At 46.8% G+C, this 27,238-nt stretch overlaps 1 protein-coding gene and 1 non-coding gene across 5 annotated transcripts in view; one reads left to right on the top strand and one right to left on the bottom strand.

The window, feature by feature from the left end:
- The window catches only part of LOC144156158 (trypsin-1-like), an 83,868-nt gene that overhangs the window by 8,518 nt on the left and 48,112 nt on the right, over window positions 1–27,238 (top strand). The window lies entirely within an intron of this gene.
- Window positions 4,353–4,425, bottom strand: Trnat-cgu (transfer RNA threonine (anticodon CGU)). Its single transcript has one exon. It is a non-coding gene; the product is annotated as a tRNA-Thr (tRNA).

Below are 27,238 nucleotides of genomic sequence, written 5' to 3'. Positions count from 1 at the left end.
AATTTGAAATTTGCTGAAAAATGTCGTCAATGATTCCCTCAATTGTAGTGCATCGACTATTTTTGGGGCGCCCACGACAATTTAGATTTAGTACTGACGAAGTAATAACTTTTAATGAGCCGGCTATTCATTACTTATTCTCTTAACCCTCGTCGAAACATGTTTAAGATCTACTGAAGCAAGTTGAGCGCCGCGAAAAACTCCCCTATTTCGGTTAGAACGTTATGCACTGTGTCATCATAGTGAGTGTTAGGTTGCTTCATTCTCGCATTCAATGCTCGGGAAAGTTTCCTCCAAGAACACCCCTCCGCATATTTCATGAAGCACCGACGTGTCATTCATGTCCTTTCCCTTTTTACCCTTTGCATAGCATGGCCTCTGGCCCACTTGATACGAAATAAATGTGCAGTAAACCCTCCTTATAAATAAGTCCTCGGGACAGGTAAGTTACCGTTATATACACTTCGTTATATGCGGTGCTCAGTTATAAGCGGGATGGTTTGCTCTCCCTGCACTACAGTTGGGACCACCCGAAACTTCGAATATAGCGAGCACTCGAATGAAGCGATTTTGTTATTTTGTTAGAACCAGGATATACTCTAACAAACAAACAAACAAACAAACAAACAAACAAACAAACAAACAAACAAACAAACAAACAAACAAACAAACAAACAAACAAACAAACAAACAAACAAACAAACAAACAAACAAACAAACAAACAAACAAACAAACAAACAAACAAACAAACAAACAAACAAACAAACAAACAAACAAACAAACAAACAAACAAACAAACAAACAAACAAACAAACAAACAAACAAACAAACAAACAAACAAACAAACAAACAAACAAACGAGGAAACGAACGAACAAATTAATTATTGAATTAATTAAAACACCTTTGGTAGCCACGGACGGGTGAGCTCCCCCCTCTCCATTTATTTTAGTTGTAAAAACAACGAAGAAACTATGAGAGTTCAGTGATTAGTTAGTCGCAGTAATACAGCGGGTTTCACGGCAACGGAGGTTTTCTTAACCAGCCTTTTAATGGGGCACTCTGAGACATTACGCTAGGCAAAACTTGATAGCCCGTTGTAAGTATACACTCGTGCGTTCGCTTCCGCGCAGTGCATCTGAATCACCAATCGCTGCGCTCGTGAGAGCCGATGTGAGGAGTAACAAGGCCATACTTGCGATTGACCTCGAAAAATGTGACCTGCGAAATGTCGTACTTCCCTCGCGAAATGTCCCAGCGTTGGCCACATTTTTCGGGTCAAATGGTTTGCTGGGCCTCGCCATGGATCCTATGACACGAATGATTGGTACTACAGACGCGCTGCGGGGACGCAGACGAACGAATATTTAAAAATTTAAAAAAGTATTTAAAAAAGTAAGTTTTAAAAATTATGTAAAAATGGATTCCGCGTTTCTGCTACTTCGCTGCAAACTGAGCATGCAGGTGATATAGCCTACACAGGACGCACTGACTTTAGCTCACTTAGTTTCCTTCAGTCTCGTTCCAAACGCGAGTCCCTCCTCCTGACTCGTTGGTTCCGTCTGTCGTGTACTGAGCGTCTGCTTCACCACAACACTCCTAAATTGCCAGCCATCGTGTTTAGCGGGAAAAAAATCCGTTCAGCCCCGTAGCCCGGTAAACGACATCATTCAAAATGTGTTCCGCTGCAGCATTGCGCAATGCGAAATGTCACGCCAACATTTCGTATAATGGTCGACCCTTAAAGTCACTTTTACGGTCCACGCCACCAATTATATGCACGATACTATAATTCACAGTAATGGTACCATTGTTCGCCAAAGCTGGTCAAAGGGGTGCTCTGCGGCAAAGCAGACGCACGGGAGATTCTTAAATTCTGCTCTCGAGCTATGAGCCGGGAAGCGTTGAAGAAAAGGCTGATGATGGCTGCCACGGCGCGTTGCTGGCAGATAAACAGATGAAAAGTAGGTGATGAAAAATTGTGTAATCACAGATGCCCCTCTTGGACGTTCGCGTTCGTATTGTTCGACTAAGGGGAATGACTGTCCGAAAATTCTTAAACGTTACTTATGCCTCACTTGTTCACTCTCAGGTTTGCAACTTCGAACTAAATTTTGCGCCGTATAATAATTTTCACCACAATAATTAATCTATTATTCGGGTTTCTCCCCCCCCCCCCCCCTCCAAATTCCTACCTATATTCCTAAGTATAGATAGAAGAGAAAGCACACCACGAGCACTTAATCAGAGATCGCATCGTTTCTATTTGTGTATATGTAGCAAAGTCACCATCATTTTGCTAAAGAGACATTCTGGTAATGTGGTTACCAGCATTGACTAGCAACACCTCTCTCTGTGTGTCTTTATTAAAAGGCTCCACATCCCGACAGAACAACTCTACCCAGCAATGCTCCTGGTCGCGCGGCATTCGTTCGCTTTGTGAACGTGATTGACTGGCTTCACACACGACAGGCACGATTTTTCAAGCTGGGGCATTTAGCGCTGTTGAGCTTAATAAGAAGTACTGCAGTTGCAGTCTCTGAGTTACATTTGAGATCAAAATAAGCCAATGGTTCCGCAAGAAAACAGTGGTGTACACATTTGGAAATACTAAACAGTGGAACCGCCTAGACGCAAAAGACGCGGGCAGCGGCATTGAGCGCCCCCTTTCTAGGTTAATAAAAGTGGCGGCGACTGAAAAGAAATCGGCGATTTTAGCCAAGTAGCATGCTTGTAAAGAAAATAATATTAGAGGCGTGAAGTGCCCTTTATGCGAGGCCCTATTGCCCGACCAAAACAGGAGCGCACGCACGCACGCACGCACGCACGCACGCACGCACGCACGCACGCACGCACGCACGCACGCACGCACACACGCACACACACACACACACACACACACACACACACACAAACACACGCACGCACGCACGCACGCACACACACGCACGCACGCACGCACGCACGCACGCACGCACGAACGCGCACGCACGCACACACACGACCTTCACGAGGTCATGGGTTCGGATCGCATTGTTCGCATTGTGGGTTCGCATTGTTGGCACAGGCGTGCGCGGCTTACTTTCGTACTTTCCATTTATTCCTTAAAATCCATAACATAGGAGGACAAGCGCCCTAAAAACACCAGCGGCGGTTGCGCATTCACATTTTATTTCATTTTTGTAACTTTTCACTGTGGAGGCCATGTACACACAAAATAAATTTAAATATACACACAGGAATAAATTATATTTTTTCCAACTTAAGGACAGACCCTACTAACCCCATACTTTTCCAGTGTTACAGCCAGCCTATACACAGGGGATGAATATGTTGCTGCATGTTGATCTCGCTTTAAATTGTTTTGCTTGCGTGTTTGAGCCTGAAAAAAAATGGCTGTCGCCTTGGGTGAGCCCTTCGGCAGGGTTTTTTATCAGCGGCTTGTCAAATGCTCGCGAGTGTTGTGTGTGTCAGTATTGCTGCTCTTTCCTGTAGGCAGTCCTGACGACTCCTGGAAAAAGAAGCTCTACTAGTAATTTACATTTCTCAGGGATGAAGACATCGTCACTTGCATGCAGAGGTGCTAAATATATATAATTCACTCAGTACTGCAAACGAGACCAAGCCGCATTCACTGAAAATCAGAATCGGCGCGTCGAATTCTACAACCGGACTTGAGGCGAGCCGTAGGGAAGGACACCAGATTAATAGTGACCATGTGGGGATCGTTAAAGTGCGCCGAAATCTCGACTCAATAAAAGTCTCTCTCTCTCTCTCTCTCTCTCTCTCTCTCTCTCTCTCTCTCTCTCTCTCTCTCTCTCTCTCTCGACATATCACATATAGACATACATGATGATGATGATGGGTACATTTTATTATCATCATCATTAGTATTATTATCATACCATCATCATGGTCTGCAACTGCAGTGGGGTGAATGACGTGATATGAATCTATGTGTATACACATACCATCATCATCTATGTTTCCTTAGAAAGAGGAGGCGGAACAAAAAGCCGTGAAAACAGCTTGACAAGGGCCCCTACCCCCATAGGTTGACAACATGGCAGTTCGCACATTTTTTATTTTAAATAGACGAGTAAAGAAATTATTCAAGCACATGACACTGAGAAAAGCTTGATACAATATTATAATAACTCCTTATAGTTATACAAAAAAATAGACGCTTTATCAGAATGGGAAATAAAGGGCTCGTTGAAGGAAGACAGAAATCAGAAATAAGGATAGGCAGTCAAGAAAGTCAAGCAAAGCAAAGGGGAAAATGTGGTTGGTCACTTTTTATTCTTGAAAGAGATATAATTTTTTGAAAGAACGAAAGTGGAGAAAAAATGCCCGCCGGTTGGGATCCGAACCCACGACCTCCAGAATACGTGTCTGGTGCGATGACCACTACGCTACCGGCGGGGCTTTTCTCCCCTCCCCCTTCTTGGGTATTTATCTCAAGGTAATTATTTCCTCTGCTTGGGGGTGGTAGCCAGCGCCACTCCGACTACTCGGGGTGAAGGGGACCTTCTTTTTAACCCCCGGGCAGTGACTCAAGTCACGGCCCGAGGCATAAAAAGAGGGCCCCCTTCACCAGAGAGAGAGAGAGAGATAGAGATAGAGAGAGAGAGAGAGAGAGAGAGAGAGAGAGAGAGAGAGAGAGAGAGAGAGAGAGAGAGAGAGAGAGAGAGAGAGAGAGAGGGGGGGGGGGGGAGGGAGGGAGGGAGGGGGAGCCCCCTTCGCCCGGGAAAATGAAAACTTTCCGCCTAAGTGTGGGTGTGTACGTGTACAAGTGTGTGCGAGTAATTTTTCTGTTATCGGCGACAAAAGGAAAAAAAGACATGAGAAGGTTGAAGAGCATTTCGGAGGTGTTTAAATGAGATTCTTGGGCATCCCTGTTGTGGCTCCTGTGGAATGATATTCAGGGGAACTGAGCGGTAAAAGAAACCAATAAAAGGAATGGTACAGGTGACTGTCGTGGCTTCACCGCGGCTAGTCGACTTGCGCTGGCGGCATCCGCTGAGCTTAGTCAGCACCGTCGTCGGAATCCGCCGTCAAGGCGTCGGGTTCATCGTCCGATTCGGGTGTCCACGATTGCTCTTTCCAACCTCGCCTGACCGACGAGACAGCGGAAATAAGAAGTGTTGGCAAGCGCATTTTTATGTTGTGTAAATAGGGTAACAATTACGTAGGCGTAGGAGATACTTATATCCGGTACGCTTCAGTGACCCTGTACCCTTATGTTGCACGCAGGCAAAGCTTTTATCTTCCCTTTCGTTTACTGTCAGCCCTCACAGACTATGTACCAAGAAGCACACAGGAAGGTGAACAGCGGAAGCGAGAAACTGGTATACCAAAAACCATTGGTCATTCATTCATTCATTCATTCATTCATTCATTCATTCATTCATTCATTCATTCACTCACTCATTCATTAAGAATGGGAGGAAGGTTTCCCCCAATGGTCGCCAATTGCCTCATTTCCCGCGTCCGCTTCACCTACCGGATGCAGTGGTTTAGGGTCTCAGGCATTGTGCTGCAGAGCCCGAGGTCGCGGGTTCTATTGCCGGTGACGGGATTTTAAAGACGATAGTCTTTCTTGGGCTACTTAAACCCAGAATTTTTTGTCTGTCTGTCTGTCTGTCTGTTTGTCTGTCTGTATGTCTGTCTGTATGTCTGTCTGTCTGTCTGTGACTCGATTCAGCCACCCGGCCAAAGTGAAGCGAAGTCTGAGCAATAGTCTTATATACTCACAGCCAAATCTAAACGCCTAAGTCCGGTTTATATGTTCATACTTGTCAACATTGTTGAACAAGAACAAGATATTACGCAAATATAAGACAGAAAGTTAATACACAAGGGATATTTACAGTGTTCTTCTATAAACAAATTCATAAATGCTTGATTTTTGCGAAATGAAATACTACATCCACTGCAGAAAAAAAAAATCACGCTGTCGCCTGCTTTCTTCCGCACCACTGTAGCTTCTGGGGGAATTTAAGAAAGCAGGCAGCAACAGTAAGAGAAAGGTTCCACTAGATAGGTTCCACGTTTCGAATTGGAACGCCAGTGGAATAGGGCAACGGGGTTCTATAAACGCGTGAGTAGGGTGCCTCGATTCCGCCGTACGGCACCCGGCCTGGAGCAGTGCAACGCGGTATATTTAAATTGACTTGAGCATACCTTTAGCATGTTTAACTTGGGAGGAGCGCGAGGCAAGAGGAACAACATAAGAGGTGAGCGTGAAAGCGGAGGGAGGCATTTACTTGCCAAAAGTCGACAAAGACTATCGTCTTTCGTCGACATTTGCAACGAAAGGAGCAGATACGCGGCCTTTTTTTTTTTTTTTTTTTTTTTTTGCGGAGTCGAAAAAGGCAAACGCCTTTGTGCGAGATTTAGGCGGCCAAAATAAATCCCCAGCCCTGCAGTAAGGCGTGCCTCTTAGCCAATGTGATAACTTCGGGGCGTAAAACCTCCATTTGACTATTATTTGCGCAGAAATGTTATTCTTTCATGTCCCCACTTAGTTCCCTAGTTCTCGCGTTATTTCATCATACGATACACTGATCTCCATTCCTCTACTGACGCAGTCCACCAGTCGCTTCTACTCACCAGTTTTACTCACCGCGTGTCCTTCCCAATTCCATTTTCCCCCTGTAATTTGAGATGTATAGTATTTCACTTCACAGTCCATGTCTTGTGATGTGGCTTAAATTTATAAATGTTTGTACCTGCTTCTGCTTCTATGCGAGCAGCTTAAATGTAAAATAAATGGTGATGATAAATCTGTGGTAATTAAGAATCTGTTTTCTATTTTGTTTTTCCTTTCAACTTTAGCTCAGATAGAAGCAGAAATATATGCAAAAGGTGTTGTTGTTGTTGTTGTTGTTGTTGTTGTTGATGATGATGATGATGATGATGATGATGACTACGATGACGACGACGACGACGACGGCGACGTTGACAGAAAATACAGCCTTTACCTACTTTCATGGAAAGGGAACGCGCACTTCTGTCTAAAATATAAACTAACATTCACGCGAGCGATCACTGAACACAAACAATTGAATGTTCAAGAAACACTTAAAACACCGGTAGGTTTTTCTGAAAGGCAGCGAATTACACGTTAACGAATTTTCTAAACAGAGTGGTGGCATCGTGGAAGGAACTTTTATTGGTCACTGCTGGGCAGTATGGTGTCCGCGAGGTCATGTTTTCGGATCCGCGGTGTCTAGAGCGCCGTCCGTTAGGGCCCGCTGAAGGCATGCCGCCCGACGGCATCCGAATGGCACGGATGAGAACGTGTTTAGAAATAAATAAAAAAATCATAGGGATGTTTAGCTTCCGTACTAGCTTCGAGTCCGAACCTCGCCAGTTTTTGCTTTGTTTTAGAGCGAAACCTCTACTATACATCTTTCAATATCATTTATAGAGAAAGCTTCGCGTTTCTTTCTCATGGCTTCGCTCTCTCTGAGCCTAGCCGCTGCGGTACAGGACAGGCGGGGGTGAAACGGCGGCTTCGCCTGCGCTTGATCACTCGGCGCCGGCTTCGCCGTCTGTGCGTGCGCTTCAGCGCAATCGAACCACGTGACTAGCCGAGGGTTTAACGGCTGCTTCACAGGCGCTTGGCCCCTCAGTCTCGTCATCGATGGCACTCCGGCTGGACTGTCTGCGGACGCTATTCAGCGCAAACGAAAGGATGAATCGCATCATGCAGTAGATATAGCTCGGCGGCAGGTTACGAAATCTCAAACAAAGACAGACTTACACGAAACACTGCAGTGTGCGCAGAGTCTTGCTTTCGCTCGCGATGACTAAGTTTAGATGTGTATAACCTCAGCCATTTTTTATAATCTTAGCTTCAATTATAATTTTGATGGCTTATTTTAGTTTTCCCTGTTTAAATTATTGGTCTCTATCCGCCAAGTTATGTTGCGTTAGGTTAAGGAGAGCGAAGCAGTTCCAAACGTGGCGTTTTCTTGCGAAACACGGCTAGACGTCATTTTAGTGGAATGCTTATAGCCCTGTCGGACGGCACTTTCAGACACTGAATTTGAGCTACGGCAGTAGTGGCCGTATCTTGGTAATGACAGTGAAGTGGAAAAATTGGCATGGGTTGCAGTGTAAATGTACGCGAAAACCCGCATTTAACATTTCAGAACTACCGCACCAGACGAATATATTGGGCTGAGTCATGTACGCGGGGACGGCTAGCACCTCGCATTATATCTGGAGCCAGTATCGCAAGAACAGTTATTTTTAAGGAGAGAGTTCCGGGTTTAACTTCGGCTAGCTTGAAACAGAACTGTTCAAAATGCATTATAGTTGGAACCAGTTTCGCACGAACAGTTATTTTTTTTAAGGAGAGGGTTCCGGGTTTAACTTCGGCTAGCTTGAATCACGATGATGGAAGAAATATGCAAATCAACCGAATTCAAGATTATTGAACAATCAGCAACCGAACAATCGATGATTGTGAGCAATATGGATAGCATAAAGAAATGTTCCCGCATCACTATGCCCTTATTTAGCGAAGAAATGCGCGATCGTCTTTCGTATTTTGGCCACCACTTTCAGCGTGGAACCTGCTTTTCAAGCTCATTATGTGGTGAAGCGCAGTTTTTATAGACGCGGTGCAGACATACGTATTATGCTTTAAAAACACTGTAGCACCAAAGAGTCCTCGAAACTCGGAAGTTGAGATGAATCTCGGCTCTTTGTATACGAGGTCACGTCTGCGTCTGGTGGTTGACATAAAAACGAAGATATTGCATGTACTCCGAATAAATCTACATAGTCATCAGCAGGCCAAAATTAATTAACCCCCAAACTTGAAATTGTTCGGTTTAAAAGTTAGGCGGTTAGAACTAGAAAAATTAGAACAAGGTGGCAAACAGACCTTGTCTGTCGTCTGTTCTTTCCCGTCAAATCCCAAGTCGGGCAGTTTTAACATGTTTTAAACGGTCCCGCTACCAAGGAAAACCACAGCCTTACACCCCGTACGCGAGCTCACTGCATGCGCTACGAAGAGAGGCTGTGTTGCTTGTGTCAAGACAGCGTGGCTGCTCAAATCTGCGGCCCGTAAAAGTGAAGCGTTGCGCTCAGCGATGCGATGGGGCCACGAATTTCGCCGGAACGTGCGACTCTGAAGCTGCAGCTTACTCAGTTTGCTGGCACGATGCAGCAAATGGAGATGTTGGGGAGAAATAGGCGGGTAATCTGGCAGCCTGCGCAGAGGATGCGCCTAGCAGTATGAAAACACGGCAGATCCGTCTTAACAAGGAGCGCAGTCAGTAATTCGATTCATGGACGGCACGCAGGCTCGGCATAGGGGATGCCACGCACGGAACCAATGCGCTCGCCGGTATGGCCCCACGGCGGTGAAAAATGGGCGGCCGGAAGCACAGGCCTGTTGCACAGCCCAGGAAGCCAGTTGTGGTACAAATCGACGCGCGCACGTACCGCACAGTAAAAAGAAAGAAGTGAGGATGGCCAACCGGCGGGCAGGCAGGGAAAACAAGGCTATCCGACAGAACAGGCTCGCACACGGGCTGGTTACGGCGAAGACCGACAATGCGTGTAAAATCAAGGCCATGCACTCGATTACGAGATGCTCTTTCCCCGTCCTATCACCGAAAACGACCGCCGCTGCCAAGAACAACGCGCATCTCCATGCGGCCGCAACGCGGAGGGGTGGCTCAGCTAATTGGTGCTGCTGGGGGCGAATCTGCTTTCCCGGCGCTGCTGCGCAGCCTTCGTTTGCTCTCTGCACGTCATTTCTGGCCTAAGTTTGCGCTTATCTTTGCGCATATAGCGAACAGCGGACTGCTGGAAAGATGCGTGCTTCGATTCGTGGCAGTTGGAGTTTGGAACAACATTCCACCTTGCTTGAGGTCTAATGTAGCCTCATAAAATTATAAAGCCAAACCAGACATTGGGCGGAACGAAGAAAGCGAGGCAACCTGCCGCTTACTTTCCGTTATTTTTTGAACCATTTCGAATAAGAACGGTTGGATGCATAAGTGAGTAGGAAAAAAAAAAACCCAAGAACGGAGGTTGAGTAACCAAGAATGGAGCGTAACTTCCTTGGTCGCCGCCTTGTCTATGTGCGTGGTAATTAAAAAAAATAGACGAAATTCAAAATTAAGAAAATTCTGATGGTCGCTCGAGAGATGTGAAACATATAGTATTGGCTGAATCGCTTGAAGAGTCTCCGCCATGAGAGATCGTCTATTTAGTTTGTTTTAAGTCTGAAATCATTGGCGAACATGTAATGTGACGAGATGACCGCCGGTGGACCACTACGGTAACGGAGTAGCAACAAAATGATTTTGGGGGTTTAGCGCGCCTCATAACTCCTGGGATATGAAGCGCGCCGTAGTGGAGGGCTCCGGATTAATTTTGACCACTTGGGCACCTTTAACGTGCGTCGAAATCCGACACACGGGCGTCTTCGCTTTTCGCCTTCATCTGCCAGAGTTATTACAGCAAAATACCATAGCCACTGAGCCACCGCGGCTCAGTAGCTACCAAGAGACGGTAGAAAAACAGGGGATGATTTTGAACTCGATAGAGGGACGAGATAAGAAAATTCGGTTGGCATAGAATAGACTCAAACAGCGCAGAACAGGAAGTAAGTGTTGGAGAGACCCGCGGTGGTGGCTCAGTGGCTATGGCGTTGTGCTGCTGAGCGCAAGGACATTGGTTCGGTCCCAGCTGCTGTGGCCGTTTTTCTGATGGAGGCGAAAAACTAAAATCAAACCCCCTTCGTCTAAACGACGTCGATGGTTGAAAGGCGAAGTTTTCTTGCGTGCGAAAATCAAATGGTGAAGTGCCAAAATCAAAGCCGCTGCAATCGAAGTCAAAGCGTCAACGATCAAAGTGTAAATTGCCTGGGATTCAAAGTCCAAACTCAGACGACAGCAAACGAATCCCTCACGGGATAGCTGAACGCGTTCAAACTCGTTTAAAGCATTCAAATTCGTTTAAAATCCAAACTGCTTCGACCGTGACGGAATGGCGCAATCGGACAGACGTCGGCTTCATAGCGCGAGGGGCCCACGTTCGATTCGGATTACGGGAAATGAGCGTTTTTTCTCGTGTCATCATCATCATCATCATCTGCCCCCATTGTGTAAATTTGGCTTTCCTGCAGTGCGTTTTAGGTAAAGACACCACCATCGGCGAGACCAAGAAAGCTGCGCTTTGAGAACGCCCTTGTGTCGACATACACCCCCCAGGTTATCAAAATCAATCCAGATCCCCCCACTACGGCGTAGCCCCCATGCAGCTTCGGCGCAGTGCACCCCAACATTTTTGAACTGTTGGAGGTTAATGGGAGAGACCTTCGTCCTGCAGAGGACTTGGATAGGTTAATCATGATAATAATGATGAAGTCTGAATGGTAAGTGGTATGACAAGCACACTGTATATTTTTTTCCATCGTTTGAAGCACAGCGGGTCTGAATTCTAGAAGCTTCATGCAGCACTGTGGGGGCTACATATTGTTGTTAACAGTTCGCCCACTGAGGGCGCCTAACTCACCGTGAAGGAAAACGACAAAAGGTTCCGGGGCCTTGAGGTTCCACCTGCCCAGTGGGGAGAAGGAAATGTCCTTTCAAGGCCCCCTTCACGGTGAGTGAGACGTGCTCAGTGGGCGGAATGTTGATAACAATGTAGCCTCCACAGTGCCGCACGCGGCTTTAGGTATGAACTATAGTTTATTCCCGCACGCTTCACCTGCACTGTTGCTCTGCGGGGCCATGTCCAGAGGCGAACGCCTGCATCTGTCGAGCGGGGAACAAGGATCGGTGTCAATCGTCAAAAGGATGTTTTGCAGGTGCATACGACTGGGTAGGGATTTTTTTATTCATATGGAGCACATTTAGCATCTCAGCTTGGCGCAACTTGTTTTACAACAGTTTTATTAGAAACGAGAGTTGCGGATTTTCTCTGCTACCATTCCTGGAACGAGAAGTAAACGCCGTTTTCAAACTGAGTTATCACACGCTTCTGGTGTCGGCAGCATCGTGAAACCTAGCATGGGCGGAGATTGGTCATAGCTGCCGATTATTGTGCGACTGGTCTTAGCATATTTGCATTGGAACAAAAGTTGCAGCCGTTCAACTCAACTTTACGTTCTCAGTGAATCCGCATAACCTGAATTCGGATATGGGTATGCCAACATTATCTATCCACAAAAATGGAGAACAACGCAAAACAGTAAGTGCAGGCTGCAGATTTTCGCTTTATACGTGTGAGGTCTGCTATACTCGTGCCCAAGCTTTCGTTTTCGTTGAAGCAGTTGGCGTGTGTGAACGTCTTCAAATCAAATCAAATCAACTCAAATCGAATCAAAGTTTATTTCAAGATTGGTACAGCGTCGACAGTGTTGACGGTCACTCTGGCAAGAAGCTGTAGAGACAGCTTGACGGGGCCAGAGCACCGGTGCAGCTGCGACAGCTTCGGTCATAAACAATACATTGCACAGCTTAGTTTGTTCAAAAAAAAAATTATACAGAAGCAATGTTACAACACACTGAACAATATTTCACCATTATAATTCAATCACGTGGAAATTCAACTTTACGAGGTGTCAAACACATACCACACGAAATGCCATTCCTTAGAAAAACATGAAAACATTGTTGATACAAACATCACTGTAATTTGTCGTGGAAAATTATAGAATGACGCTTTGGTGCAGGACAGTTCCGTCGGCTGGTACATCTTTTTTCCTCACTCCCCGTAGCAGCATGCAGGGACAAGGGGTCCGGCCTCGTACGAGGCAATAGATCGCTTCGTTTGTAGCTCCACGTAGCTTATTTATGCGCTTTGCCTCCACTCATGTCCAGTGCCGTCTGTGAGCCGGTTTCAGTTCCTCGCCTTTTTGTTAGCCGAGCGCCGCTGGTTTGCAGTTTCATTTGCTTTTCTTCGGTTCCACAAATCGCGGGGATATGAAATGGTATTGCTAAATGCGGGCAAGGAAGCTTTTGTAGCGGAACAAATTTCACGGAATAGTATGCTTGTTCAATGCGGTGGTCTATCCACCCGAAAATGTTCCGTATCTCGTGCATTTCGCAGCATCGCCTTGCTCGACGGAAGCAAGAAAACAGGAAGGGGAAATCCTGGGACAGTGCAAACACGATTAGCAGCAACCCTTGACTTGCGAAAGGGGCAAGGAGGTAGAAAGGGAAGGTAAAAAGATAAAAGAATAAGGACAAAAAAAATGTCGTTTCTGAGGACCTAGAATTAACGATATTTTTGCGTCTTTTTTTTTTTTTTCTGCTCACATAAAATAGAGTACGCGTTACGTGAAATTCAAACTCGTTGGTGAACCTTTTGTGGCACATTTGGTTGGCACCATTGAGTTCCGATGGTAGTCAGGTGACAGCACGGCACCTTTGACACGTAGTGAAACTTGGCCTGCTCTATGGCCGGAAAATGCGTGCATTTTTATTTGTCCACAGATCGTGGAATTTGATTGGAGGGAGGTGAGTGAAGACGCTGTACCATTAAACGTTCTTATCAAACAGTACTGCGTGCGTCATTGCGTCATTTAAAGCGCGCTGTTGCTGACATATAGTCTGAAATGCCATTCCGCCATTTCACCGAGAGAGCAGCTGTTGCCATGTCGAGATGGTGTCAAGCCTTTCGTTCTTTTTTTTAAACTTTTCTCCGCCGCTTCCCGTACCTTGTTTCACAGCGCGCACAGCATACAGTCGATGGCGGTGAAAGCGCGGGGTTCCGCTCTGCGAATCGCGAGCATAGGTTAAGTCAGCCGCCGCCGCCGCCGATTGAGAGGCAGCAACAGCGTATTAGTCCAATCTACGAGGGTCACGACGGCACGAGTCACGCCGGACGCTGTGTAGCGCATTTTGCGCCGCTTAACGAGCGCTCCCTCGTACGGGAGAAGCTGGACTGCAGGCCAAAGCGCGGCGCGTAAGAAGATGAGGAATAAAGAAAGGAGAGGCAGAAAATAGCAGGAGGAGAGTGGGTAAGATATTTTGCTACGGAAGGATTAAGTAAACACACCAAGAGGAAGTTGTACCCGCCGTGCAAAGGGTTGCCGGAACACTATCTCGAGCCGTTTACAAGCGTACTTACCACGAGGACTTTGAGAGAAGTGCGCAGAAAGTGTTATTCTGAATTCCCTTCACTGTTGTGCAGATCTCGAGTTTAATAACCACACTTGTATGACCTCAAAGACGGCTAATCACAGATTATCTTCCACCCGAATAGTCTCTAAGCGTGTCCTTTCTGCGGAGCGCAATTTAGAAATGCTATATGTTTCTTTGCCCGCGCATGCATGCAGGTACACGCGCGCAAAAAAAAAAGAGCGGTGTGTGTGTGTGTGTGTGTGTGTGTGCGTGCGTGCGTGCGTGCGTGTGTGTGTGTGTGTGTGTGTGAGAGTGAGTGTGTGAGTGTGTGTGTGTGCGTGTGTGCGTGTGTGCGTGTGTGCGTGCGTGCGTGCGTGCGAGTGTGCATGGGTGCGCGTATGCGTGTGTGTGTGTGCGTGCGTGTGAGTGTGTGTGTGCGTGTGTGTGCGAGTGTGCGTGTGTGTGCGCGAGCATGTGTATGTGTGTGTGCGTGTGCGTGTGTGCGTGTGCACTGGTTCGTGTGTGTGTGTGTGCGTGTGAGTGCGTGTATGTGTGTGTGCATGTGTATGTGTGTGTATGCGTGTGTGTATGCGTGTGTGTGTGTGCACGGGTGTGTGTGTGCGTGTGTGTGCATGGGTGCGTGCGTGTGCGCGTGCGTGCGTTGTCACTGATTCATTCGTTCAATCGGCTCATAGAATTTTCTAAGAATGAGCTAACATTCCTTGCCATGCCCGAATACTAATGCCGTCTATATGATGCATAGTAAGCTCTGGCGACTATGGTGAACCTTGCTCACGGGGCGTATGCAGCGGCAGTGAGAAGCGGAAGTGAAAACTGTTTGTGATGAACCCTGCGAACGGGGAATTAAAAAAAGGTAATCTGTACAAATTGCTGCCGCACACATACACACACGAAAACATGCATGCATGCACTCATATTTACACCTACTTTAAAATATAACGAAAAAGATGCAGAAGTGTCGGCCTTTGTACGGCGTGTGAGTGACGCGCAACATTAAAAGTACAAAGACCTGCTGCTTGCCCGAAACGCGTCTTCACCCTCAGCACAAAAGGGCCCTAGAAAACGCCATGCGACAGAACACGCTGCGAAGTGAAGTGGCCCTGCAGATAATTCTTTAAGCCGCGTTGCGCATTGTGGCGAGCTTAGAAAAACACTCATACGCAGACAGGCGGTGGACATGATATAAAACTTAGCGCGAACACACAATGCCACTACTTTTCTCTCTACTTTTTTTTCTTTTTTTTCCCTCAAACCTGTAGCAGAAATACACAAACACTGTTCTACAAGGTTAAAAAAATTTACTGTTTATAATTTGTGCGCACAGTTAGTCCCTTTTCGGGGCACAAATGTGCTTTTGCAGTAGCGGAACTAACCAGTTCTCTGTGAACCAACCTTTCAAGTTCCGTTCGTTTTACTCACGTAAGAGTATAATCCAAGACTTTCCGTCGGCTGTAAATTTGTGATTCACAGCTACAGTGACATTAGGCCGAGGCATTGGAGCCTATGTCTCATCCACACTCCTGCAATAAGCTGTTTAGTCATTCCTTGTTGCTAAACAATTCCAACCTGGGAGGGAGTTTCTGCAATTTCTTTTTTATTTCTGAGGCACGCGCTGTGGAACCCGTCGCAGCCGATGCGCACCTATCGGAGACGTTTTGCTGCTACAGATGCCGGGAAACGCGGGCTTTTTAAAAAAAATACCAGTGGACCATTTAAAGCTTTCGCTTTAAAAGCAGCAGAAGGACAACGTACTCAAAGTTATCGAATGTATACTTCGTCGTGTGTTCCCTATATCATATGAAACCTGGGGTCGTCACAAAGACCGTCTCTGTATGACGTTGCTATCAGTTAAGTTGAAACAAAGGCTAAAAGAATTAACTTTAGCGTTTTTCAAACGCAGTGAGCCCGCGCAGTTCGGTTGGGAAAGACGTATCTTACAAAATGCACTGTAGGAGAGCTCAGTGGATGGTTATCCCAATCGACCATTCAACTCATCCAGCTAAGTGACGCTGAACGTATACGTATAGACGCTTTCACATATGAAATGATGCGTCCGATTTTAGCCACCTACACGGTAGAAAGGCCATCCGCATGTGTGCCACTTGCCATGGGGTAACGCAATTTAGAGTTAAGAGTCAAGGCACGCCTTGGCGTAAGCGTTTTCTTTGATAAATCTCAACTTCGGGTTCAAGTGAGGACTACTTCCGCTTACTTTCATCTGAAGCAAAGCGCAAACACTTGTTTTCTGCGGAGCTGTCATAGACAAACTACCGTGTGTGTGTTTTTTTTTTTTTTTTCAAGAGTAAAAGAATAAAAGTTACTCCCCTCCTCTTCACTTCTGCACACCCTTTCCCTTCGCCCCTGTTCGTTTCCTACGCCTCATATTTTGATATCAGATGGCGTATATTGCCCTAAAGAATGTCTTTCCAGCAATGCTTTCGTGTTAAAATGTGAAGAAGATAGGCGGCAATGGGCGCGAACGTAGCGGAAGGAGAGAGTGAGGAAAAACATCCTTATTTGCTCTTCTATGAAGGCATTGCTGGCGTGCGGCTCACCAACGACGATAGGGCTGCGGACGGCGGTCGTAAGCGGAATGAACGTCGGGACCCCGAATACCGTGGGGCGGGAAGCGCAACACCTCGGGGTGGGTACAATTCCGCTGGACGCGCGCTGGTGCGGTTTGAGCGAGAGTTTGTGGGTCAACGAATGACCCACAAATAACTCCCCGCTGGTTATCTACCTTCACATAGTGATTGCTTTTTCTTTTTTTTTAATTCATTTTTCTGTAAAAGTATTTTTGTAAAAAAGCGCGTGTCAATTTTATTGCTCGGAAATCATTTTCCCACTTCCCTTGTGAGTTTAAAACATGCATAGAGCCTTTGTGACTTTAGAACATGCATTTCGACGCCGCAATGGTATTTCACAGGGTGTTAACGCTTTCACGTCCACCTTGATAGTAGCGCCTAATGACGAGGAAAAGTAAAAATCGCCGACAACTGCGCTACGACTCCCAACGGGACCGGAGGCGAGAATTGAAGCGCGTTGACCACGCTTTCTGCGCCCAGATTGATGCAATGGGAAAGGTGACGTATTTAATTTTATTTTTCTTTTCAAATGACAAATGGCGAAGAATTTCTCACCTGGTCGGCTACGTAGCACAAAACGTACGCTCTTTTTGCGCCATGTTACGCGAAACCTCCAAAAAAGTGAACGAGGTAGTTTCCGGCAACACCAGGCTCGACGAGGACCCCCGGCGAATTGCGAGCAACTGCAGGGGTGAACGCACTCAAACAGCTGCGGGCGCTCTACCTCCACCCGCGAGCAGGCCTTCGTCATAAAAGTGCAAGTATTATCTTTATGACCAGGCGGAAATCCTTACAGCTGAAGAGCACACGACCCTGAGAGGCGATCGAACGGGAGAAATTGCGCCCGACATCGGCCGTTCCGGCGCAATTTTCAGCACCTTTATTGTATACAAAAAGAGCCCTGCTCCACCCAAAATGCCCGGTTTAGTTCGAAGAGATAAACCTGCGCTGATGTACGCCATAAGCCAGGTAACATCGCATGTCGAATCGTCTGTCGAGCCTCGTTAGTCGTCACGTTTTGTTTGATTGTAGGGTTCAACGCGCCGACGCTACACAGGTGACGAGGCGCGCCGTAGTGGAGGGCTCCGGATTAATTTTAACCACCTGGGGCCGATATCTCGAACACACGAGCGTTTTTTCTTTTCGCCTCCATCAGAAAAGCGGCCGCCGCGGCCGGGAATCGAACCCGCGTCCTTAGTCGTCAAGTTTGTTCCCGTGAACGCAGCGATTGGTCGTTCGGTGAACTGTGGTGGAGCAGGACCACGGATTTATTATTATTATTTTTTTTTCACATGGGTTAAAGGGGGTTTGGCCCAAGCGCGTATTTTAGGACAGCAGGTGAGCTTTGGGCCCGCATCAAACTACGCTCAATGCCCGTGAAGAAACGTAAGAACGCCATTCGGCGATTCGGTCGCTTTCCTTCTTTATGCAACGCTGGCCAAAAGCTGAGCCGCAGCGCGGAAGCGGGCTTGTCGTCCGCAAGTAGCACACATTTTTCATACGCATTCGAACAGAAGGAACGAAGGAAGAAATCTCCGACGGAGGAAAGAATATTTGCCGTCTGGTTGTTATGGTTATACTCTCGCGGCAAATATGAATGGCTTTGCAGATGAACCGCGGCCAGGGCCAGCACTGCAAAGTGATTTTTCGTGAGGATGATTACCGTCGTAAGGGACGTAATACCATGCTGAAGCTGCGGTTTGGGGAAACATTTTAAGACATGGCTTTCTTGTGGGAGCGAAGCCTAGTTGCAACACCAACTAGGTTCATGAGAAACTCTTATAATCCTGGACCATTTTGTAACATATTACCGTAATCAAAAAAGCGATTTGCGCTGTCGCTGCAAATAGAGATAGAACGCATCCTGTGACACTCCTGGGACATTATGCCCTGCAACCTGTTAAGGACTACAAGGCTTCTAAAAGTTTACAAGTAAGACAAAAAGATTGACCAAATCGCGTATACGCTCAACATCTGCCCTAAGCCACATATAATAAAAAATCCGATGGCTGATTTTTAAATACCTATTTTTTTAGTTATTATGTTTCACTATATTCCTGGTTCCCACCAACGAGATAGTGGTAGGGGAGCTCTGTATAGTGGTATGGGGGCACTTTTTAGCCAAGCTTCCCCATAGCGAGTTTTTAGCAAGGTGCAGACTTGGACGACTTGGGGAGTCTTGTAAAAATTTTCAAATTTTCACAGTGGGTGGGGGGTGGCAAAACTGTGGCTGAAGTACAAAGAGAAAGGGGGGCGCATGATGAAACTACTGTCTCTAAAAATAATTAGGCTAGAAAGTGTTGCATGATATTAGAGGCAACACTTGAATTATATTAAGAAGTAACAGTCTGAAGCCGAGGATATTAAAAACCCATGTGTTGTTTCTAACCACGGCTGATATCAAAAGCAACACGGATTTTTTACATCCTAGACTTCAGGATGAGGTGATAGGGGAGGGGGAAAAGCAACTGCCCTGCGCGCGGGACGTGATCGTGTCTCCAATCTTTGTCTTCGTCTCTGTTACGCTATAAAGCTACGTTTTTAGCACCAATAGTATCCGGTTGCACAATGGCCAGATCTCACTGTTTTCGTCAGGGAAAAGGTGGACAACTTCGGGTTGTGTTTGCCTGGTTTTGGAAACAAAAAGCTTCTGTATGAAATTTAGACAGGTCAAAGGTAAAGTAGAAAAAATAGCATTTGTCTACTAGTTTCCCGTCAATTCTTGCTTATTAAGACTGATGATGATGGTAGTTGGATTTTAATCACGCAAAGCCAACTGGGGCAAAGGAGCGTCGAAAATGGTTCGTTTATCGAGACTACCACTGACAGTTTCATCGGTTATGGTTCTACTTCGTTCTGTGAAGAAACATGCACGTTCCACTCCAATTTGGTCATATTCACAACATTGCTAAAGACAGCGCACACAGAATAGAACTAAGCACAGTTCATATTGTTTTAACACACGGTCACCAAAACTGCATCAGCAACAACTCCGGGGCTAATACGTTTGACATGAGTTAGAAACCGCCAAGTCGGAACTAAACCTAATTAACGAAAATAAGGCAGCAATCACGCATCCAAACTATTATGACAAAATTAACTATTAAAAAATGGCTAACAAAGTGCAAATACTAGGCTGGTGAGGCAAAAAAAGGGCAGCAATTCTTGGTGGTGCTAGCTGTTGTTTGTGTGCTTTCATCGTGCGATTTAGTATAAAACAATCTCACAGGTGTTCACGTCTGAAGCAGAAGTGAGTGTAATTTTTTATTGTTTATGCCGTAACCTCCTACATATATACACACATTACCTGTTACGTTCAGGCTCATGAGAGATTTATGCTCCGTAGTATACCGCAGGTAAGGTATACCATCATCTATATTCATTGTAAATCATAAATCCACCCCGTAAAAATAAAATTGTCGGTTTCTCTCAATGGAAAGGGCGATTGTCGCGCTATTCGCCCGTCCAACAACTACAAAGAATAATATCAGATTCGCCGCTCACCAGAAAGGTACCCTACCGTAGCATAAAATTAAAACATATGCGCCTTCCTTTTTCCTTCCTGCTGAAAATGTGTACCCGTATTCGGTTTGCGCAGCTTTCTTTTCTGCCTTTCTTTAGCTAAACAGAGAGAGAGAGAGAGAGAGAGAGAGAGAGAGAGAGAGAGAGAGAGAGAGAGAGAGAGAGAGAGAGAGAGAGAGAGAGAGCCACTTTATTGTACAAATGGGATTTATGGGGGAGGGATGGCCGAAGCCCATACGGCTTCGGCGACCGCAAGGGCCCGTGCGGTTAGAGTTTCCTGAACCGCCAGGTCCGAGCTCCCCAAGGCCTGTTCCCAGTGGTGGGGCGTGGGGTAGGAGGGAAATGGGTCGTGTGGACACTCACACAACGAATGAAAGTGGGTATAACGTTGGTGGCAATGAGGGCAGTGTGGTGTTGGAAACTTGTGTGGGTGCGTGTGTGTGACAGTGGTTCTGTGGGGGAAGCAGTGAGTTTGTAGGATGCGCCACATGTTGGCGGCAGCGTGCTTTAGCGACGGGTGCGGTGGGTGATAGTGCCTGCGGAGGAGTCGGTAGTGCTGGGCGACTTCTCGATATGTTAGAAGTGCATACCGAGAAGCCCTCGGGACACAGTTGTTAGGCGGAAAAGAGAAGCCTGCTCGGGTGGTCAGTGCTCGAGCTTGATGGTGGGCCGCCTCATTACCGCCTATGCCAGTGTAGGCCGGGGTCCACAGCAGCGACACGGGTTGGGTGGGGGGCTTCTTCGGCAAGATTTGCAGTGCTACTTTAGATATGGTGCCTTTGGAAAAGTTGCGAAGTGCTTGTTGGGAATCGGTGAGAATTTTCATGGAGGTGGGGGTTTGTGTGAGGGCGAGGGCCACTGCCGATTCCTCCGCTGTCACCGGGGAGTGAGTGAAAATGGTTATGCAATTGGTTGGTGAGTAGTCAAGCCAGAACAATAACAACTACCCGTTTTTATGTTGGCTTAAACGAATTCGCTTGCCTGAAAGGGACACTGAAGGGCGTTGTAAACACTGTCTAATCGTCGTTGCGGGTTAAAGTTTAGGTTAAGAAGGTAATGAGGCCAGTTTTCTAGGCCAATTGGCTTGCAATCCCTCACAAGAGAAGTGCGTTCAAAGGCGTTTTCCCCTTCAGCACCTGCCTCGCCATTTTCGCGACATCGCCCGGGGATCCACTGGCAAGTCTGCGGGGAGGCTTTAAAGGAACTGCAGGCGCAATTTATCCCACGTAAACTGCACTTGAAAATCTACAAAGTCGACATTAGCCTTTAAATAGCTCAAAATAAAACAGGTACGAGACAGAGAGAGAGAGAGAGAGAGAGAGAGAGAGAGAGAGAGAGAGAGAGAGAGAGAGAGAGAGAGAGAGAGAGAGAGAGAGAGAGAGAGAAGAGAGAGAGAGAGAGAGAGAGAGAGAGAGAGAGAGAGAGTTAAATGGTAGAGGCGAGGTTAGCCGAGCCATTTCGCTTAGCTTGCTACGCCATGAGAAAAAATTTAAACATGAAGGTCTATGTATTAAAAATGGCAGCATCTCCACTCCGTGGATGACGGTGAGGGTGCGGAGTACGCGGACTCGAAATGACATCCAAGTTGCGCGCCGAGTGACATCCGATTTGCGCCCTGACCGTCATTCGATTTGAGCCGTGAGTTGCAGCTTGATTATTCCCTAAATGAAACTGCAACTCACGGCTCAAATCTAATTTCGCTTGATTTTCGCTTGATGGTGGTGTGCGCACGGATGGATGTGGACGGACATTGGGAGGTCCTAAGGTACTCCGCACCGTTACAGGCGAGGGAGCAAGCCGTTTGACTCTCGGGTACTAATTCACAGTCATAGCTGAATGGGTAAGACAACTGACACTAACTCTGTCTGGTCTACCAGACACATCTTCGAATCCTGCTGGTGCCTGTGGCAATTTTTTGCGATTGTAAATGCTATGCGCACGGACGCGGACGGACATTGTGTGGTCCTAAAGTACTCCGCACCTAAAAAGTGAGATAATGCGCACGAATATTCTTAAACACATCCACAGAGTTTGGCAATGAAGTTAGTCACAACACTTCGTCCAAGCCGGTGCTCCGCAAGAACACAACACCAACAGAGCTTTGGTAGGCCGTACGGCATGGCGTGGGTCCGACCAAGGGCCATAAACTGCCCTCAGGTCAAGGCCTACGTGGTGCGGCGTACACAGAGATGTCAGGAGGACATCCAAACACTCCTTACGACACATTTATTGCGAAAACATTAGTTACAACTGCCAAACGTGTCTTTCTTTATTTTTCAGTTATATCCTTTCCCTATTGCGGCTTTTTTCTTCTCTCAGGTACTATGACTCTGCAAATATTCGCACACGCATCGTCAAGCAGAGAAATTTCGGTGGAACGCAAAAATTTAGCATAGGAAGAGGAGGAGAAATTTTAGAAAGGGGAGTAGTACGGGTGGATGGATGCCAGCGCCATTACGCTGCAGCAGAGGGTTCAAGTTCACATTTAGTGAAGCTCGTTTCCAGTGTGGGGCCCATTGAGAACGTCCAACTAAAACTCGTTGTCGCGTCGCGTTGCCCTGTACGCATTCCAGAGGCGCCTGCACGCACAGCATAAAGAAGGTCGCAGCAAACGAAAATCAACTCTGGTCTTCGCGAACGCTAAGCTCGAGCGATATGTTTTTCGAATTCTCGCATCGCCTGCAAAAACCGCACGTTTGATTTCGGCTGCCATGGAGAAAAAAAATTGAGAAGAAAACGAAACGCTACGGGCGAAATGGAAGGCCAGTGAACTTGACACGCGCCACAAGTTGAGGCCACCGGGGGTTTCTCGAGCACAGCCTACGTTTATCCTATATCATCCGGTAATCTAACCTGCGACGTGGTGTGTACCTAACAACGCCTCTACGGCTCCCCTCCGATTAGCGGAAGTGCAGATGGTATGTATGAACGGTGCTCCGGTGAAAATATAACACAGCATGCGGCGCAAATGAACGCTGGGCCATGCGAACTAGATCGGATATAACACACATGCATAATTTATCTGACAATCTCCTCCCCCCTCCCTCCCTCTTCCTGTTCTACCCTTCCGAAAAAGTAAGAGCCAAATCTGCATTTTAAACAAGAAGTCAGCAGAGCTCAGTCAGTGGCCCCAGTGCCTACAGTCAACTTTGTGTGCGAATGGGGCAAGCGAATCCGAAGATACATCCCAAAAATCAAGGCGGCTGCACTATCCATGGTTCCCGTTCACGTCATCTACCTGCGTAGCAAAAACACCCGTGCGTAGGGTATTTCAGGAGTGAAGTTGAAACTAATCCGTAGCCATTCTCGCCTGCCGAACTCGTGTAGTTCAGCTGTTTTTGTAATAGGTCATACCCCAATTTTGAAAATTTTCTGTATATATTTAGGGCGCAGTACTTCGAACCAAAAGGAAATGAAACTAGAAAATAGGAACAAGGGCAGAACGATCGCAAAAAACGCGGTGGGGGGCTTTAAACCTGGGAAATTTCCGTCTCAGCGTGCTAAAGCCATTCAGCAGGTGCATTTGACATGCGTGGACGTCACTGTGCGTAATACTGAGGGAAGCTCCGAAGTGAATTTAAATAGCAACTGGCTACGCGCAGTTATGTATACAGTGGTGACAAGGACGGTATCTTTATGGGCACAACGAAACCATCGGACCCAGCAGGAATGTGCCACGAAAACGTCAGGGGCACAGGGTTGGCGTGGCTAGGGCCGCTGTTGTCACAGCAACAGCAGTTGGCCGCACCAGCTGTCCTTATGTTGGTAGGAAAAGCTTGTTCTGCCGGAAAGACAGCTGCACTACGTGTTACGCCACATCTCTCACACGCAATAAGGACGGGTGCATTTTAGACTTCCCTCTAGACTCGCAACATTCATTTATTGATTGTGTGGTTTACACAGGCGATGAGGTGCGCCGTAGTGATGGGCTCCGGATTAATTTTGACCACCTGCAGCGGATCTTTAACGTGCGTCGAAATCTCGGACACACGGGTGGCTGTTTTCGCTCTTCGCCTCCATCAGAAAAGCGTTGGCCGCGGCCGGGAATCGAACTCGCGTGCTTGGGCCCAGAAGCACAACGCCTTAGCCACTGAGCCACCCCGGCGGACTCGCAACAGAAGCCGCAGCTTCCATACGGCTGTACGCATGTTGTACGCAAGTCAACTCGCGAGGCATATAGGTTGACGGTTGTAACTGAATTACTAAAAGCTTTTCAAACAAAATACTAGGCGCTCAATATTTACAAGAGGAGGCCGCTGAGGAGCATTGTGGTGGTTGTCAGCGGGTGTTGCCGAGTTCATGGTGGCTGTTCGCGGGTTCTGTCTCGTGCAAAAAATGAAAAGCAGAAACAAGCAAGCGTATCGGGGTAAATAAGCAATGCCATACACGAGTTTTTGCCAAATACCCTTTCAATGGCTGGTATTAAGGCACTGTCACTCACCACTTTTGTTCAGTGAGTCCAAAGCTCGGAACCCAAAAAGGGATGCACGGAAAAGTCACTTTCAACATGTACAGAGCTCACAAGTGCTAAGAAATAAAACTTTCAGGCCAGTTTGGAGACGCCTCACGGATTACATTTTCACTATTTAGGCCCTTATAGCGTAGCATAAGCTTTTGGAATAGAGTTATCACAGAATGATGTAACATAAATTCGCCTTTGATTCCAAAAAAAAAAAAGAAGTCCTAAGGAAATCACTATGAGGGATTCACCGATATTCGTAGACACTCTGGACGCATCCGTAGCATTGACTCAGAGTCCTCCTAAGCTATCTCACGTAACTGATTAAGTGTAGTAAAACTTTGCTGCAATACACAAAAGCAATGCGCCAAAGCCATCTTTACAAATATCAAGTTCTTATGTAGTGGGCTTGGCTGCGCTTCACTCCACTACTACACGCAAGTCGCCTTCACTACTACACGCAAATATATTGGTCAGAATACTTTTTTTTCAGGGGCTTTATGAGCAGTCTTGTATCGATATATAAAGGCCCCACACCAAGACAAGGCCGTCTTGGCACCAAGACAGACCGCTATTGAACGTTGTTTTGTCAATAAACAATAATCAAGCAAACAACCACCACGCCTTAAGTTACAGACGGACGCATGATTTTCCCAAGTCAGCAGCCATGGAATGCTTAAGCATTAAAAATTATATCGAGATGACAAGATTAGAGGGGAGGCAAAGTAAGCCGACGGCTCAGCTGACACACGCGCGCTCCTTTACAGTACGCCGCTTGGCCGAGAAGTGCATTGGCCGGCGGCCTACGATTTGAACCGAAACGTAAACATCACTGAGAGAAATTCAGGACTTGCAGTGCGGCTTAGCGCCAGCGCTCGGGGGATCAGTCGTGATAACCGTCAAACGTGACTGGAACTAAATACTGATCTTCATCGAACGTCAGGGTCGCGCTGGTCTCGCGTTGTAATGCAGCAGGTGTCTTGTTAGGCGGGGGTGTGCCACACGTGCCGTGTCGTCGTCGCGGGTGGTGATAAAAGGCGCCGCGGATCGAGTTCCAGGAAGCGACACCGCTGTCGAGCTACTCACCCCGCTTTTAAAGGCTAATTACCATACGCAACTCCGCGCGGCTATCGACGCTTGTGGGTGCGTCTTAACTTTCCGCTAAATTTATCAGGTTGTAAAACGCTGACAAAAAGCCTTAACATGTACGTTGATGGAAGCATTGCAGACATTTATTTATTGCAGACATAGGCGTTCCAGACATAGGCGTTGACGCAACGGTTTTACATGAATACTGGGACTTTTTTTTTTTTTTTTTGCGGATACACACTCTAAGGGAGTCAAAGCATCTAAAGTACTAATCCTTGCAACCAAAGGATAAAATTGAACGAAAGATCTGGCAAAACGTCCTAGTTCCATTCTGCTATGTAATTGCGCATTCGAAATTGATTAGTCATATCGGGCACTGAATTGCTCGTAGCATTTGCTACGTATTGTCGCATTGATTGGAATTCCGAGTGTTTTATGACGAAGCGGACCTATGGGGGGGGGGGGGGGGGGGGCGCCTTGGAAAATGATTATAGATATCTATGAGGCTTAGCATAGGCCAAGTCGGAGCTTTCGCGCGGGCTTTGAGGTCGCGCTCGCCGCTCCCAAAACTACTGCGCGTTATGCTCACTCGCCAGTTTGGAGATCTTCCGTGAGGCAGGCAACTTGATCTTTACGATGGCTTGCCGCTATTTCACTGTATGGCACACCTCGAGACTTTTCTGCATATTTTTTTTTTTTTGCGACAGACAAAATTCACTTAAACGGTCATAAATCCCTACAGGGCATATTCCAGCACTAAGGTGTAAGTTAGGAGGGGATTCACCTGATCACATTCCTATGAAACTTAAAAATTCATGACCCACTGGCATTTTTTTAAAAAGCATCCTGTACCGATGCAAAAAAGTTTTACAGATACATGAAAATGTTCCTAACGGCCTAGTTTAATTGCTTCGTTTAGAAATATATAATTTCTTTACTGAAATAAAAGAAATGCGTTTCAGTACATTTAGTTTTCACTAGATCACGCTAGCTGTCATGCAAGCGTGAGTTTTATTTCTTTATTTCAGTACAAGAGTGACATATTTTCGAAATAATCAGACTAGGCCGTTTGGATGCTAGCATCTTAAAGGATCAGCAAAGCTTTTCGTATAGGTACACGGTGGTTTTTAAGCCCGTGGGTCATGACGTAGCAAGTACCATAGGAATGTTAACAGGTGAGTCCCCCCTAAGGGGAACGTGGGGCATAGCACCCGAACCGGACCTCCCCATATATATCCCAAAGACTAAACCAAGTAGCCTGCATCTTCTGACACCGCTTCAAACGTGTCAAAACGCATTATCTTTCGTGGCTGCCGCGCATGCCCCATTTGAAGCGAGCAAGCAGGAACAAAAAAAAAGCGAGTGGGATGATGCGTGGGTGAGTGAGGAGAGGAGTTCGAGCACGAATGCCAGAACCCCGATCTCCTGTTGCACAAAACGAGCAAGCGAGTTTATAAGCG

This window comes from Haemaphysalis longicornis, unplaced genomic scaffold, assembly GCF_048455015.1.
Source record: "Haemaphysalis longicornis isolate Haplotype H1 unplaced genomic scaffold, Haemaphysalis longicornis Haplotype H1 scaffold_1, whole genome shotgun sequence".
NCBI classification, from domain to species: Eukaryota; Metazoa; Arthropoda; class Arachnida; order Ixodida; family Ixodidae; genus Haemaphysalis; species Haemaphysalis longicornis.
Note: the sequence above shows the minus strand (reverse complement) of the source record. Positions and strands in the feature narration are given on the sequence as shown.